This window comes from Chlamydotis macqueenii, chromosome 4 (genome assembly GCF_036417535.1).
Source record: "Chlamydotis macqueenii isolate bChlMac1 chromosome 4, bChlMac1.mat, whole genome shotgun sequence".
Lineage (NCBI taxonomy): Eukaryota > Metazoa > Chordata > Aves > Otidiformes > Otididae > Chlamydotis > Chlamydotis macqueenii.
In genome coordinates, this window is record NC_141559.1 from 78,834,682 (window position 1) to 78,850,018 (window position 15,337).

Genomic DNA, 15,337 nt, shown 5'->3' on the forward strand with positions numbered 1-15,337 from the left:
TCTGGGTCAGTCTTACAGCCCTTTTCAGTTTGATGTGAACTCCAGACCCAGCCTTAATCACGGGTTGTGAGCCCTGTGGAGAGAACAGGGATGGCTGGAGAAGAAAAGGTTTTTCTCTGAGGTCCTGAATCATAGCTGGAGGAGGGGAGGAGCGTGAAGAGTTCTTCCCCTGAGGAGGAAGGAGCGGCATAATGCGACAAGTGATGAACTGACCATAACCCCCATTCCCTGTCCCCCCCTGTGCCGCTCGGAGGGGAAGGAGGTAGGGATAATGTTAAGCTTGGGAAGAGGGAGAGGTGGGGGGAGGTTATCTTGTTCTCTGTCTCATTCTCCTGCTTTGATTTTAATAATTAATAAATGGTTTTCCCCAAGTCGAGTTTGTTTTGCCTGTAACAGTAACTTCAAGGGTTTCTCTCTGTCCTTATCTCAGACCTCGAGCCTTTTTCTTATAGTATCTCTCCCTGTTCCCTCAGAGGGTGGGAGGAGTGAGAGAGAGACTGCGTAGTCTGGTCCCAAGTGGGGCCAAACTATGGCAATTGTGAAGGCAAGTCTTTGATATTAGATAAGGGGATCAAAGAGCACAGGTGAGATAAAGATTTACTCAGCAGTTCTCTCCATGGGCAAGGACCAACCTTCTCAAAACCCAAATGCACAGGAAGTACAGGAGTGCCCAGGTTAATGGCAGTATCTGGCCAGGCCATGGCTATGATGCAGCCATCAAGAGGACACTCATGTTCCCAAGCTGTGCTTCCAGGAGAGGGAGAATAAATGCCCTTGTAAATGATATGGGGAGTTCTTGTCATGACTAAAGTACTCATGCTCGGAAGGAGATGACGTTAAACTGGAAGACATGTAGACAATGTCAGCTAGGACGGCTACAGGAAAGGAGAACGGATTATCTGCAAGATGGCCAAAAGAGTTTGCTCTGGAATGCCAAATGTTTGAGAGAGGAGATGATGTTTGAGTGCTGTCATCTAGGGAAAAACTTTCAAAATGCTGGTCCACAGACCATGACAGCCTGCTAGTGCAGAGCACAAAACATGCAGAATCATTGACCAGCAACACCCACAGTGCTTTCTGCTCCGGGTGTGAGGATGGAGGTGAGTGGTTGTCTGTGAGAAAGCCCTGATCTCAGCTATGGACCATTGGTCCAGGTTGTTTGGAGATCATTGGCAGGGATGGAGAAGGAAGAAAAAGAGCTGCTGAAGTGGCAATAGTGACGGAAGGACAGGTGTGTAGAGGCTGGACATGGGTATACTGAAACTAGAAATAAGAAGAAATCATTCATGTTCTGGTTCACTTGGTGGGAAATGAGACAGGAGGAGCAAGCAGCCAAACCAGTGTGATATGGAAGGTTGCATGAAACACAGCTTGGTGGCCCTGAAGGGTTCTTCACTCCTGCACTCCACTTTCCTGGGTCCCATTCATCACCTTTGTTGTTGCAAACTATTTCAGCATTTTCTGTAAACAACCTTCATGTTTTGGACTATATTTATAATTCTGAGAGGAAAAATAAGGGAGGCAGGGAGACAAAGGAGAGTGCAGAAGTTCCTTTGTATTCCCTTTCCTTTCAGTTATCTCTTTCATCTTTCTTCCTTTCTTTTCCCCCCTCCTTTGATGTGTTCCTGGCAGTCCCTGCACAAGATTAATCATTTAAATGGGAGAAATGCCACTTTGAGGTAATTGTGAAGGATTACATCCACGATCATTGCAAAAGAGCTGAAGTGTTAAATTTAAAAATGCTGCCTTTGCGGAGCCGGGTGCTGATCTGCTGGGCTGCCTGCTCCAGAAAGAGCCATTCCTGCTACCCCCATGGAGCAATGGGCTTTCCAGCAGCAGCCTTCACACAGAGGAAAAGCCTCTGTTGCCACATTTGGCTGCTCTATGAAAAACCTCTTGTTAGTGGACAACAAAGGGGCCTGAAGCAAACAAGGAAGCCTGTGTTGAAAGAAATGAACACAAGATGATGCTGTAAAGGGTGAGTCTATCACTCAGGCTTTCCTATAGCAAGGACCCTCCTAATGAAACACATTTTGAAGTGATGAAAGCAAACACCTCTGAACAAGTGCAGAAGTACCTGGAAAAACTTCATCCCGGAGATTTTCTTGAGAAAAGCACAGTGAATTAAAGGAACTGACACTTTTACAAACAACAAAATATCAATGGTTTCTCTGACCTGAAAATACAAATACATTTCCAAATGCATCATGTGGGAAGGGGACAGCAGGAGGGCTGGTGGAAATGCTGGGGTTGCCGACAGCTGGAGCAGAAGGAGCCAGCTGCAATGTGGACACAGTGGAAGCCTCCTCTTTGAGGTGGGAAAGGTTTTAGTGAGCCCAAGAATATCTTTTTTTTTTTTAACAGGCTAGGAGCCAGTGGGGGTTTTAACACCTCGTTATTTTAAATTAGATGGAACTACCTCCAGCTGAGCCCTGCCGAGAGGCAGATGAACCTTTGTGCCTTGGCTTCTAAATCAGCAAACTTTGGTCTGTCCTGGAAAGAAAACTTTCCTCCTGCGTGACTGCTGGCTGTGAAGGTTGTCTACCTTCATCCTTGACACTGTGTTAGACAGATGACTGCCTGGCTGTGATTTGGCAACCCCTGTAGGGCAGTTACTCCTCTGACTGCACGGAAACTGAGGTAGCTTAGCTCAGATTGAGCTCACACAAAGCTAAGGCCACTTTGTACTTTTCTAGCCAAACATCAGGCAGGAGTCCTGGGTGCCTTAGGAAAGGCTGATGTCGCCTAATGCAAGAGTCATTTTTGTCCTTAAGGATCAAAAACTTGTTATGGACAGTGCAGCAAGAAAATAAAATTATTCCTGACTGCTTTCCTTACCATATGTACTTTGAATGCTCCTACCTGGATCCTTGCGCTTTCCTTTGAGAAGCATGGTAGTAGGCTGGTGGATTGAACTTCACTTGGAAAGCTGCCCCATCTGACACCCAGTCTGCTTCAAGTCAAGTACTTTCTAGAAAATAATGTCCTGACTTGGCAAGTTTACCCTATGTATGGATCAAATACAAGGGGTGTTTCCCTTTGCGACTCCTTGCACCGCCTCTTTCACACCTGGCCAAGCTCAGTGGGAAGGGACGTGCAAAGTAGTTTTATAAACCTGATTATTTTCTCTCATTCTGAAGGTCTGGAGCTGTTGAGGAGCTTCATAAGGACAATTCCTTATACAACTCCATCTGAGGCTCTTTCGACCCATATATTTTGCTCTGCTTCCCTTAAGATTTCCTTGTATTTCCATTCCCTTAATCCTATTTCATCTTTCTCTTAATGCTCTACCATGTGCAGTCATCTTGCTGACGTGAAGTTTTTTGTTCTCCACTGAGAAATGACTCATTTATTACAGCAGGGTTTCCAGCTCTTCACCAACTGCTTACAGATGCCCTTTGAATGGGCTTCATGGATAATAACACAAAAATAACCCAGTGATGTGATTTGACTTCGGCTCTTGGAAACCCGTAAATCATCTTAAGCACCATCAGTTAAAAAAGTCCACTGTGGAGAAGAGCATGCATTTGCCAAGCCAGAAATAGGCTCTGTGCAACCTGTTTACAAGACTTTTACATCCAGACAAGTGGGGAAAGTAGGTCATTTTGGTCACACGTAGAGACTTGGACACAGCATCCATCACTTTGAGAGCTCGGAGACATCCATATCAACGCCGTGAAGATGTCACAGTCCAGATGGCTTGTGCCTAGCAGGGAATGGCACAGCTCAGAGGCAGAGGATGTTGATGGATACCAGGCACTCTGGGTTTAGGCTGTAGACATCTTCTCACCCAGCGTGGAAGAGGGTCAATGCGGTCTCACACAAGAGGCAAACGTCTAGAGCACCATATGGCTGCATGAGTGGCTTGGGTTCAAGATCTCTTTTCCATATCAGGAGGTAGGAGCAGGTGGATGGAGGACAACAGTGCTGGTTGGCCAGCCAACCCTAATGAGGGTAATGATGTGCTTTGGGCTGAAACACAGGGGACTGAGGGAAAGAGAGACCCAGCAGTCTTGGCTTTGCCTCTTGTCTGTGACCTTGCTCAGACCTCATGGACAGAGGAGTGGAAGGGCTCAGCAGGTACGTGGAAGCCCATGAGGGTGGGAAGATGAAGGGATAAACTTCCTTCTTAGGATCTGCGCTGTGCAAGGCAGCTGTGTGCCTTTACATGCAGCTTATTTGTAAGCAACACTTCAGTATCACGGGGCACATCCTCATGAGTCCTTTGGAGTTAATTTTTCCTCCTCTTTTTCCACCCTGTTATTCATCAGTAATTGCCAGACAACGAACCAGTCCTAGTATTTTTTTGATTTTTTTTTTCTTTGATGTCCCTTTCTGTTTCTCTCCTTTCAACCATTAGTTAATTTGGGGACTTCTGTAGTTTCTTGGAAGCTCCTGATTGGATACCTTTTTCATTTGAAAGTATTTATGAAGGATTAAATATGTTTTTGATAAACGCCAAGCCCGGTAATGAGTCAATTACTCTTATGACTAAATAAATAAATTGATGACTAAATAAACAAATTAATACAATATTGAGTATTATCCAGACAATTTGGATTTTTTTTTTTCCAGGAAGCACTTCTTTAAATGAGATGCTCTTTTGTGACAATAGTCCGTTTGTAGCTCTCTTTTTGTGGGTGTCATGCTAAGTGTCTAACATCTGTAATTCCAGGAGTACTTCCCACACTGGAAGAGTCCAATATTAGCGTGGGCTAAGATAGGTGTGGTGCCACCAGTGCTATAGCAAGCTGTGCTGGATAGTTTTTATTCCTCTTCGATGACTTGATCTGAAATGCATAAGTAGTTGGTGGTAGTGCTGAGTAAAGCCCAGAGAAGAAGATGGGGAGGAGAGTTTCACACCTCGGCCAGCTGTGAGGCTGGGATGGAGTTAATTTTCCTCTGAGTAGCTGATGTGTTTTAGATTTTGTATGTGAAGAATGTTGATAAACACACTGATGATACGAATTGTTACTAAAGAGACCAAGGACACTGTCGGGCTTTCCAGGTCTCCCTAATTTGCAGGTACAGGAAGCTGGCACGGATACAGACAGAACAATTAACCCAAACTGGCCAAAGAGAATATTCTGTGCCATAAATGTCATGCTCAGTATACAAGTTGTGGTTGGCCAGTGAGTGGCTCTCTTTTTTCTCTTGCTGTTCGGAATCGTTCTGGGATTGTTTACAGGTTTTTTTTTTTGGTCCGTGGTTGCTGCTTGGGACAGGCTGTATTGGTCACCAGGTGGTGAGAAATTGTGCATCATTCTGATTTAAAAAAAAAAATTATTCATATTTTTTTCTGTTATTATTATTATCATTATATATATACATATATATATATATAAAAAAATTTATTTTCCTTTGCTATCCTAGTAAACTGTCTTTACTTCAGCTCACAGATTTTTTTCTTCCCAATTCTCTCCTCCATCCCCTAGGGAGGGTGAGGGTGATTGAGCAGCTGCGTGGTACTCAGCAATTGCAGCCAAGGCAGGACATGTATCTCAATGGGCAGTTTTACCCCCATCTGCTTCACCTGTGCCAGTCATTCAGCTGCACCTGAAGCTGATCCTCAAGGAGCTCTGATGTGCTGATGAGCTGGTTTAAGAGTCTGAGCCCTCAATGGTTTCTCCGTCACCCGGTAATGTCTCTCAAATGTTCTCTCTGTCCTCTAGTAGGCCCTCTCTGAAATTCTGCATTGGTCTGGCAGGGGCAGAAGTGGAAGGAGAAAGAATACTCTCTGGCAGTTAAAGGTATTATTTTTTTCTGTCTTTTTTGGTATTTAGTGGCTGTTTGTTCTGCTAGTGAGGAGTGGTGTAAATAGCAGAGCAGTGTCTCACCTGTAAGCAAGCTGTGGGTGAGCCCTGCCTTGCTCCGGAGCTGGTTGCTATTGCTTTGGCAGCATCTTTGGGAGTTGAATGTAGAGCTGGTCTGGCACTGCTGGAGCCTGTTACTGCAAGACTTGATCTTTGTGCCCCTAGAGTGCTTATTCTTAGGAAGTTTATTGGCTGTGCATGTGTGAAACAGGACAGTAAAATTTGCTGGCCAAACTAGGCTTGAACCATCATTGGTGCAGATTCAAGGGTCGCTTATAGTCCTTTCCTTCATGGTCTGGTGAACACAGCGGTGTTTGATGGAGACAGGATAAATTATGATGGATACAGCTGTACGATAATGGGCTGGCTGTATCTCTGCCAATGTCATAGATCAAATTTGGCTCCATGTTTCAATGTTTCAACTAAACTGATATCCTGAAATATTGTGTCTGCTAATTGTGCCTTAAATGCTTGAACTCAGTGGAAACTTGGCGGCTGACTGTGATTAATTGTCATATTTTAGTAATGTTGATGCTATGGATCATAAAGTTTGTTTCAACAAAATGCTGGCTAAAGGGGAAGTTAAATGTATTAAAAGGCAGGAATGGTAAAATTATATGGGCAGAACACAAACCTTGGGACTGGCATTTTTTTCCCCCTTGCTCTGCTGCTGAGTAACTGTAATAAATTTCTTGGCTCTTTCTTTGCCTGCTTCATCTATATCCAGCTCAGGAAAGGGACTGTCTCTTCAAACACATCTATATGGTGCCTCGAGAAATGGGGCTGTAAATACCGCAGTGTGTCTATGCGCCACTGCGTAGAAGTGATGGTAGTTCAGTCTCCCCACAAACGTGTCTAAAATGCGGTTATATTTTAGAGCACACACCAACTGAGGTGAGAGAAAAGCCAGCTGAGGAAGGTCATGGATGAGGCTGGGAGAGAGAAGGGGGATTTCCATGGTGACCTGAGAGCCAAGTGAGGTGGTGAGGGTGGTGGGACTGGTCGCTATCTGAAGCAGCAGTGGAGAAAGAAGAGACACTGGCACAGTGGGACCTGTCCTGGGCAGTGACACCTCTCCCATGTGCTGAAGTGGTGACCGGTGATTTTCTTGTGTATGAAAACATAGAGAAAAGTGGCTGTTTCATGGTGAGCTTGGTGCAGCCTTTCAGGGAAACTGGATCCTGACCCTGGCTTCTGCTTCCTGTTACTTTATTTTGGTTGCTGAGCCTGATCTGCTGGAAGCTGGGTGATTAAAAAAAAAAAAAAAAAAAAAATCAGTACAGAAAATATATAGGTATTAAATTCATAAAGTAATTTCCTTCAGTGTTGTTATCATATCTTCTACTGTAATCCACGAAAATAGATGCTCACAATGCAGCTATAAATATTCATCTGAGCAACAAGAGCTCCCCTCTTTTTTGGGGAGAAACATTTTAGTAGGGCCTGTTGTGATAGGGCAAGGAGTAATGGCTTTAAACTAAAATAGGGTAGATTTAGACTAGGCATAAGGAGGAAATGTTTTACACTGAGGCTGGCGGAGCACTGGCACGGGCTGCCCAGAGAGGTGGTGGATGCCCAATCCCTGGAAATGTTCCAGGCCAGCTTGGACGGGGCTGTGAGCAACCTGATCTGGTTGGAGATGTCCCTGCTTCTTGCAGGGGGGTTGGACTGGATGACTTTTAAAGGTCTCTTCCAACCCAAACCATTCTATGATAATCAGTGTGCATTCCTTCTGCTTCTTCATGCATTAAGCTTAAAAATAACTTCCTTGTGACCTGTGTCTACTTCTATCAAGACATGGTTTTCTTGGCAGTGAGACCACCTACTCTGGGAGTTTTCTCCCCTGTGCTGCTGCAGTTCCCTACTCCATCAGTAAGATGGATCAGGTTAAACACAACCCCATTTACATGGTGTCTTTCAGGAAACAAGGAGCTTAATTGCCCCCTCTGTTAAGAGGGGAGCATTTGGAGAACACATCAGTTTTACTGAATTTTGGGACTGTCATGGACTCCAAATCCGTTCAAAAACACCTCTCAGCACAATACTTGAAAAGGCATTATTTCTAGCTGATATCACTTCTTGTGTTTGTGTAGTGATAAAAACAACAGGGACAAATATGGGAGATGGCTTGAGCCCTGTTAATGTTCTGTGCCATGTTATTTACTTGTGCTGAGCATGGGGATTAAAGACACTGACCTTGTCCAACCAGGGGGTTAGGGCAAAATCTGTAGAAACTGTGTAATTAGTCAAGAGGCTTTAGTATCGGCATGCAATAACACCGAAGGCTGAATCACAGTTTTTATAGCGGAAAGTGAGGAAGGTGTTGCTGAAAACTAGAAAATTTACTAACTTTTAGTATCCTTTAAACACTTCCATCTTAGGTGCTGAGGGGCAGCGGAGAAGGTACCAGAGAGAGCATGGACAGCCCTGCACAGATAAGGGCAAGAGCCACGACTTCTCCGGGCAGAGATGGGTCAAGGCAACGTGCCATGGTCCAGCTCCACGAGACATCAGGTTACCAAGAGGAGCTTGGATAGGGCCCATGGCTGAAATGGCATTTTAAGCTTTGGAAGAACCAAACTTTGAATATGGTAGAAGGTATTTCTGTTTCCTAGACCCACCTTTATAGGGGAGAGATGAGCCTGGCTGTGGCATGGATTGGGGAAACACTGATCAAGGAAAACTCCCTGGACAGTCCAGTGACATTAAAGGAGAGACCAGGTGCTATCCAAGATGCCCCAAATGTCCCATTAGGCAGAAGAGCATGGGGCTCCCATAGGTTCTGTGTGGTTTGTGTCCACTCTAGGAGGCTGTCTGATACCCCCAGTGCACCCTAGATGGTCCAAGGTACCGATTTTGGGCATTGAATTGTGCCTGTATGTCACTTAATCTTCTGTACCTTAGATGGGGAATCTACGCTCTGCTTCCTATTAAACCGTTTGGGAGCTGGATAGACCCACCAAAATCTGTGTCCGATGCTCATTAGATCAGCTTCTGTTTCATTACAACCAAGTTCTCTTCCCTACTGGAGCAGTTTTAAGAGCTTTTCATGGCAATTGAAACAATTTTTCTCTGTATGTGCTTTTTTTTTAAAAAAGGACACAAGTTCCTAATTTGAATGTAATCTCATCACTTCAGTGTTGAGTAAAAGGCCATTAAGTATGTCAGAGATGTATTTAGGCTGTAGGAAGTCCTTAACATAAGATCTTAGGCAATGTGACCACTTAAGCAATTTCTAAATGACCCATATATCTATTTCTATTGTTATTGTATCTTTCTCCTGGTTGTGTTTATAGCAGATTTTTAGGAGGAAATCGGCAATTAATTATGATAGCAATAATGATTATTATTAGCTGTAATAAGAATAATGATAGAACAGAATTTACCATCCACATAAAATGCCACCAAACCTAGATGAATGAAATCAGTACAGAAAATATATGGGTATTAAATTAATAAAGTAATTTCCTTCAGTGTTATTATCATATCTTCTAGTGTAATCCAAGAAAATAGATGCTCACGATGCAGCTATAAATATTCATCTGAGCAACAAGCTTTCCATCTCTCATCTCCTGCTATTGGTTTTTCATCGTCAGTAGTGGCGTTACATTATTTCCTTCAAAGCCAAGCGTGAGAGAGCATCAGGCGCACAATAGCGGAGTTACAGATAACACTTACTGAAATTAAATTCACTCCTGTTGAATCCTGATAAACACTTCTTATCTCCAGAGCCACTCGTGTGACGAAACGTTTTTTATAATCTATTTGGCCATTAAGAGGAATAAAAGGACTCTTGGGCCTGTTTAATCCTGGAATAAAGGATGTGGACATGTGCAATGCCCCGCACGAGATGTCCCAGATCCCACCTGCTGGCTCCTAGCTCCTGGGTTAATACAAACAATATTATGTTCCCTAAAGGAGTTTTATAGTTACAAAGAGTTATATGGTAATAAGAATTATATATAGGTATATATACCTGGGCTATATAAAAATGCTCAAATTGCAACCCTTTCAAAGAAGTTACCATCCTTGGAAGTGGCTATAAACATGTGTGAACAGGAATTGAGGACTGAAAAGAAAAGAAAAAAAAAGTCAGCTGAAGTTTCCTATTTGAGTTTCCCCTACCCCCTCCTATGAAATTCAAAGTTATATCCAAACCCATTGAAGTAATGCAGAGCCCTGTGTGATGGAGCAATGCCATCTTATGAGAAACCATAATCCTGGTAAGAAGCCATAACCATACAAATAACTCTCCTCTCTCTCGAAATAAATGACCATAACAAAAAAAAAAAAAAAGAAAAAAATCTGTAAATGCAGCTCTACACGCACAACTATATTTCATTTTTCTTTTTAAGAAACATGTCAGGAATCCTACTGATGTTGTTTTAACTCATTTTATTATATAGCTATTTATTTTCAAACTCCCCGAGGAAAATATTAAAGTAAACCAACATGTACTTGTACTTTTAAGTAAAAATAATTTTGTTTCTGTTTCACTTCTGCTCTCACTTTGCAATCTGTTCTTTGAAAATCAAAGTGCATTCAAATATTTGCTTTATTTAGAAATTTCCTGCTGAAAAAGGACTTAAAGGTTACCACAAAAAAGATTTCATTGTAAAATACAAATTACTTTTGACAGAAATCTGTTTTCCAGCAGAAACAAACCAATGTGTAACACAGTCACCTTCCAAATGTTACAGCGATGTTGCATAATCTTTCATATAAGTTGATTTCAGAGATGAATTTTCTCAACAATTCTAGAAGAATTAACATAGTACAACCTTCACAAAAAAACCCAAAACAAAATTTTCATGGAAACTATCAGACCAGCACAAAACCGCTTTTTTTTTTTTTTTTTTTTTTTAATTTTTTTAACGTTCAGGTGCTTATAGATCTCACTGCTCTACACAAACAAGAGCTGAAAAATCTCGGTTACAAAAGGCATGGAGATGGTTGTTGTGAAAAGATAGATTTCCCCCCCGCTCCTTATGTAACTCGTCTGAGTTGTTTCAAATTAGCTTCGATTTAAAAAAAAATAATTAAAAATTGAAACAACATATCACAATGATGTCCCTTTAAGATAGATTTTATGTTATACCTTCTAACACTTTCAAGCCCTTTCTAACACTTTTCACATGGCACTGGTGAGCTAATATGGTATCTGACTTCCTACCTCTTCTCATCTTTCTTAGCCCAGTAACACACGTGGACAACGGTTTCCGAAGGCATAGGGACCTATGGGAGGTATTTTTATGGAGAAACAAGAAGAAAGGCAGCTGCAGATATAAGGCTTGCAAAACTGGTTGCGTGCATATTAATGCGAAGTACTTTAATATGAATTACCTTTGTATAAACAGTAATAAAAATTTTTAAAATAAAGTGTGCTGCTTTTTGAGGAGCAAGTAGGATCCATTTCTTTCATGAAGTTAAAACCATGTTTGTTAGGCTGATAGTTTTGAAAGGCTCATCCCTTTAAACAGAAACACATGAAATTATTCTAGGGGAGCTGTGCTTGCACAGCAACAAACCAAGCAAAACTTGAGCTACCTGTTTTTACTGCTAAAATCAAAGTCTCTTTCAACATACTCAAAAGCCTGGCAGGCTGGATGGAAGATGAATGACAGCCATTGCAACGCAGCCTTGGGGAACGCTGTTCTTAAAAACCCTCTTACCTCTAAACCAGGTGAAACAATATCCATGAATTAACTATTTGTGCTGTGACTCAACATCAAATTTGGGCTACCATATTCTGTTGTTTTAGCATAACTACAGTCACATTTATGGCGCAAAACCACCGAGGTATAATTTCATATTTAACCTTGCGCATTGATTTCTAACAATATCAAGTCGAAACAGGTTGTCTTATGAACCAACTAAGAGGTGTAGATGTCAAATTGTTTCCTTGGTGAAAACTTATTCCAGACTTAATCGATACATACATCTCAAGGCTTTTTACCCTGTTGCCTTATTAAGAAAAGCCCAAATAACATTTGTTGAAGGAAAGTCATTCGTACATCACTATCTGTACTTATTACCAAAGCTTGCTTCTCGTATGACTTCTAATAAAACACCTGAAGTGAAAGCTCTTACAGGCAGGCAACACATCAGTCTAAAATACATCAGAGTTGAAATGGAACCATCTGTCTCAGCTTTTGGGAGAAGGTGGAGGGCATAGAGCAGGAGAAATGTGTGTGTGCATTCCCCTGACTCTGGCTGGAGCACTCCGGGTGCTGTAGGACCATTGACAGCAGTGGTGGGGTTGTGAAATGCTGCTCAAACTTTAGGGCTGTTGCTAATGCGGTGCCAGGGCAAGCACTTCAGTGGGGTTTTTCTGGGGCAAAGAATGTTGGTTGTCTATCAGGTCAAGGTTGGAGCATCCTTGGTGTTCCCAAGCTTTACCCAACTCTGCCTTCGCATCCTGAGCCTAAGCTTTTTCATTTGAACTTCTTGGGGGTCTTGGTAGAAGACTGAGGTGGGATTTTTTTTTTTTTTTTTTTTTTTTTTTTATGGCTTTAGGGGACCAGGCCCTTGCTCTCTCTTTGCTCCTTGTAGCCAGCCCACTTTTATTCTCAGAAGCAGCAGTAATGATGGATGGGAAATGGTAGTGTCACTTGGTAAAACTGTGACCTGGTCCCTTGCTATCCAGTCACCAAGTGCTTTGTGCGTTAGTCAAGGACATCATTACGAAGCTACCAAGAACATAAATAAAGCTGCCTGGATGGGGGCAAGGGAAACTGGTCCTCCTTTCAGCTATGTATCTTCCTATCTCAATAAACTGAGTTGTTTTGCAGAAGATTCTTTCAGCACTTCAGAAAAATCCATCCTGCTTGCTCTTACAGCCAGGAGAGGATTAGTGAGCTTGTGTTGTAGTGGTGCTTAAAGATATAAATTGGTGGCAAGATCCCCTTGCAGCGGCCAAAGCTCAGATACCTAGTTCTGGCTGTGCTCCAAAGACCTGTGATACAAAGACACAGAGTAATGGGACAAGACATAGAAGAGCTGCTCTTGGTCACACAGTCTGTCGTAGCAGACTGGAAACAGGAACCAGCTCTCTGACCTGCCTGGATCACATTTCTCAATGGGGAAAGCCACCTGTGTAATGAGTTTCTTGGGCTCAGCTGCAGGGCCAGCCTTAGTGCTTTCCAGTGATGTCTCTCTCCATAACTCCATGCCAGCTGCCGTAACTCCATCCAAGAAGCAGCAAGGGGAGGAGAGGAAGGAGGAACCTGGGAAGAAGCAGGGCACGTCTCTGCAGACAAAGCTTCCAAGGGGGAAGCTTGAACTTCCTTCTGCCTCTCCTCTGCCCACAGATCTCACCAGCTGGTGGAGCTCAGAGGAAGGGCCACCTTGCAGCAAATTCAGTGTGGCAAAGAAGCAAGAGGTCTCAGCCTCGTGTTTCTCTAATGGAGAGCAAACCTAAAAATGATGAGCAGGGAAATGTGAAAGGAAAGTTCCTGGTTTATGTTTGCTTGTACACAAGTTTCTTGCTCTGTTTCTAAATTGCACCTGATATATTTTCATTGGACCAAGATGTAGAAGCTAAATTCAATTGCAGTCGTGATTTCTGACCCACTAAGTGCTACTGAGAGTTATCTCTTGAAGCAGAGTAACTGCTTAATACCACGTATCCCTTGTGTTCTGTCACAAAAGCTGCCTACAGCATCCAGCATTTCTAAACTGAGTGATTATCTATTGCTAATTGCACTCTGTAGACATACGTGGGGAACAGGCATATGGTTAGGAGAATGACTCCATTTTTTTCCTTCTTCCTTTGCTTTGGCTGCTTACTGCTAACGGCAGCACACTTCAGCTTGTTTTCAGACCCTGAAAAATGTTGTAAAATCTGAAGCAGTCGGGGAAAAAAAAATAATTTGCAAACAGCAGCTTCTCTTGGCAGAAACATGCTTACCCCCATCATTTCAAGGTGCTTTACCCTACGCAGCCGAGCTCAGTAGTGGAGAAGTCATGAAAATCAGCCTGGACAAAGAACGGGAAAATATACATTAGGGAAAAATCTTGCACTGGCCCTGAGGCTTAATGACCTAATCGGTCTTTTAATGCAGTGGCAATACATGCAGAGAGAGCATTTATCTGGCAGCAAGGAGATCAATCTCTGCAGAAGTGCTGGGGAAGGAGCAGGGACTTTTTTTTTTTTTAAAAAAAAATGCTGTAGCAGCCTGCTCGTGGAAAGTGCTTGGATGTTGTACATACTTGTGGGCATGTGGTGTGGGAAGAGATTGCCCAAGTTGTGACGTCAGATTTTATAGCCATCTAAACCAGTTAATCCCTTTAGAATCATAGAATCATAGAATGGTTTGGGTTGGAAGGGACCTTCAAAGGTCATCTAGTCCAACCCCCCTGCAAGGAGCAGGGACATCCCTGACTAGGTCAGGTTGCTCAGAGCCTCATCCAGCCTGGCCTTGAACGCTTCCAGGGATGGGGCCTCCACCACCTTTCTGGGCAACCTGTTCCAGTGTTCTATAACTTGCATCGTAAAAAATTTTTTCCTAATTTCTAATCTAAATCTACCCCCCTCTATTTTAAAACCGTTACCTCTCGTCCTATCACAACAGGCCCTACTAAACAGCCTTTCCCCATCTTTCTTGTAGGCCCCCTTGAGGTACTGGAAGACCGCTATCAGGTCTCCCCGGAGCCTCCTCTTCTCCAGATGGAACAGCCCCAACTCTCTCAGCCTGTCCTCATAAGAGAGGTGCTCCAGCCCTTTCATCATCTTTGTGGCCCTCCTCTGGACCTTCTCCAACTGGTCCATGTCCTTCTTGTGCTGGGGGCTCCAGAACTGGACACAGTACTCCAGGTGGAGTCTCACCAGGGCAGAGTAGAGGGGGAGAATCACCTCCCTCGACCTGCTGGCCACGGTCTAAAAAAACTTCGGTTTTTTCCTCCTACTAGATAGATGCTCTGTTATCTGCCTGCACCTCATTTCCATTATAAATCTATACATGGAGGAATGTATATGGCTTGACCTTTGCATCTTTGGTCAAGATAGCTCTTTCCATTTGCTGAGTCTTGCCTCTTGTCATCTTGTAAAGAGAAATTATATGCAGCCTTTACATCCTGAGAAATCCCAGTGTGTTTATACCAACTCTGGTTTCAGCAAAACTCTGAGCATTTCTCTTGCAGGACAGGTGTCCCTTAAGGTGCCAGTGCTTAGAATCATAGAATGGTTAAGGTTGGAAGGGACCTTCAAAGGCTGTCTAGTCCAACCCTCCTGCAAGGAGCAGGGACATCTCCAACCAGATCAGGTTGCTCAGAGCCCCGTCCAACCTGGCCTGGAATGTTTCCAGGGATGGGGCATCCACTGCCTCTCTGGGCAACCTGTGCCAGTGTTCCACCACCCTCGCTGTCAGAAATTTTTTCCTTATATCCAGTCTAAATCTACCTCCTTCTGTTTTAAAGCCATTACCCCTTGTCCTGTCACAACAGGCTCTGCTAAAAGGTTTCTCCTCATCTTTCTTATAAGCCCTCTTTAGGCATTTTCAACAGGTTAATAAAAGTATGGATGA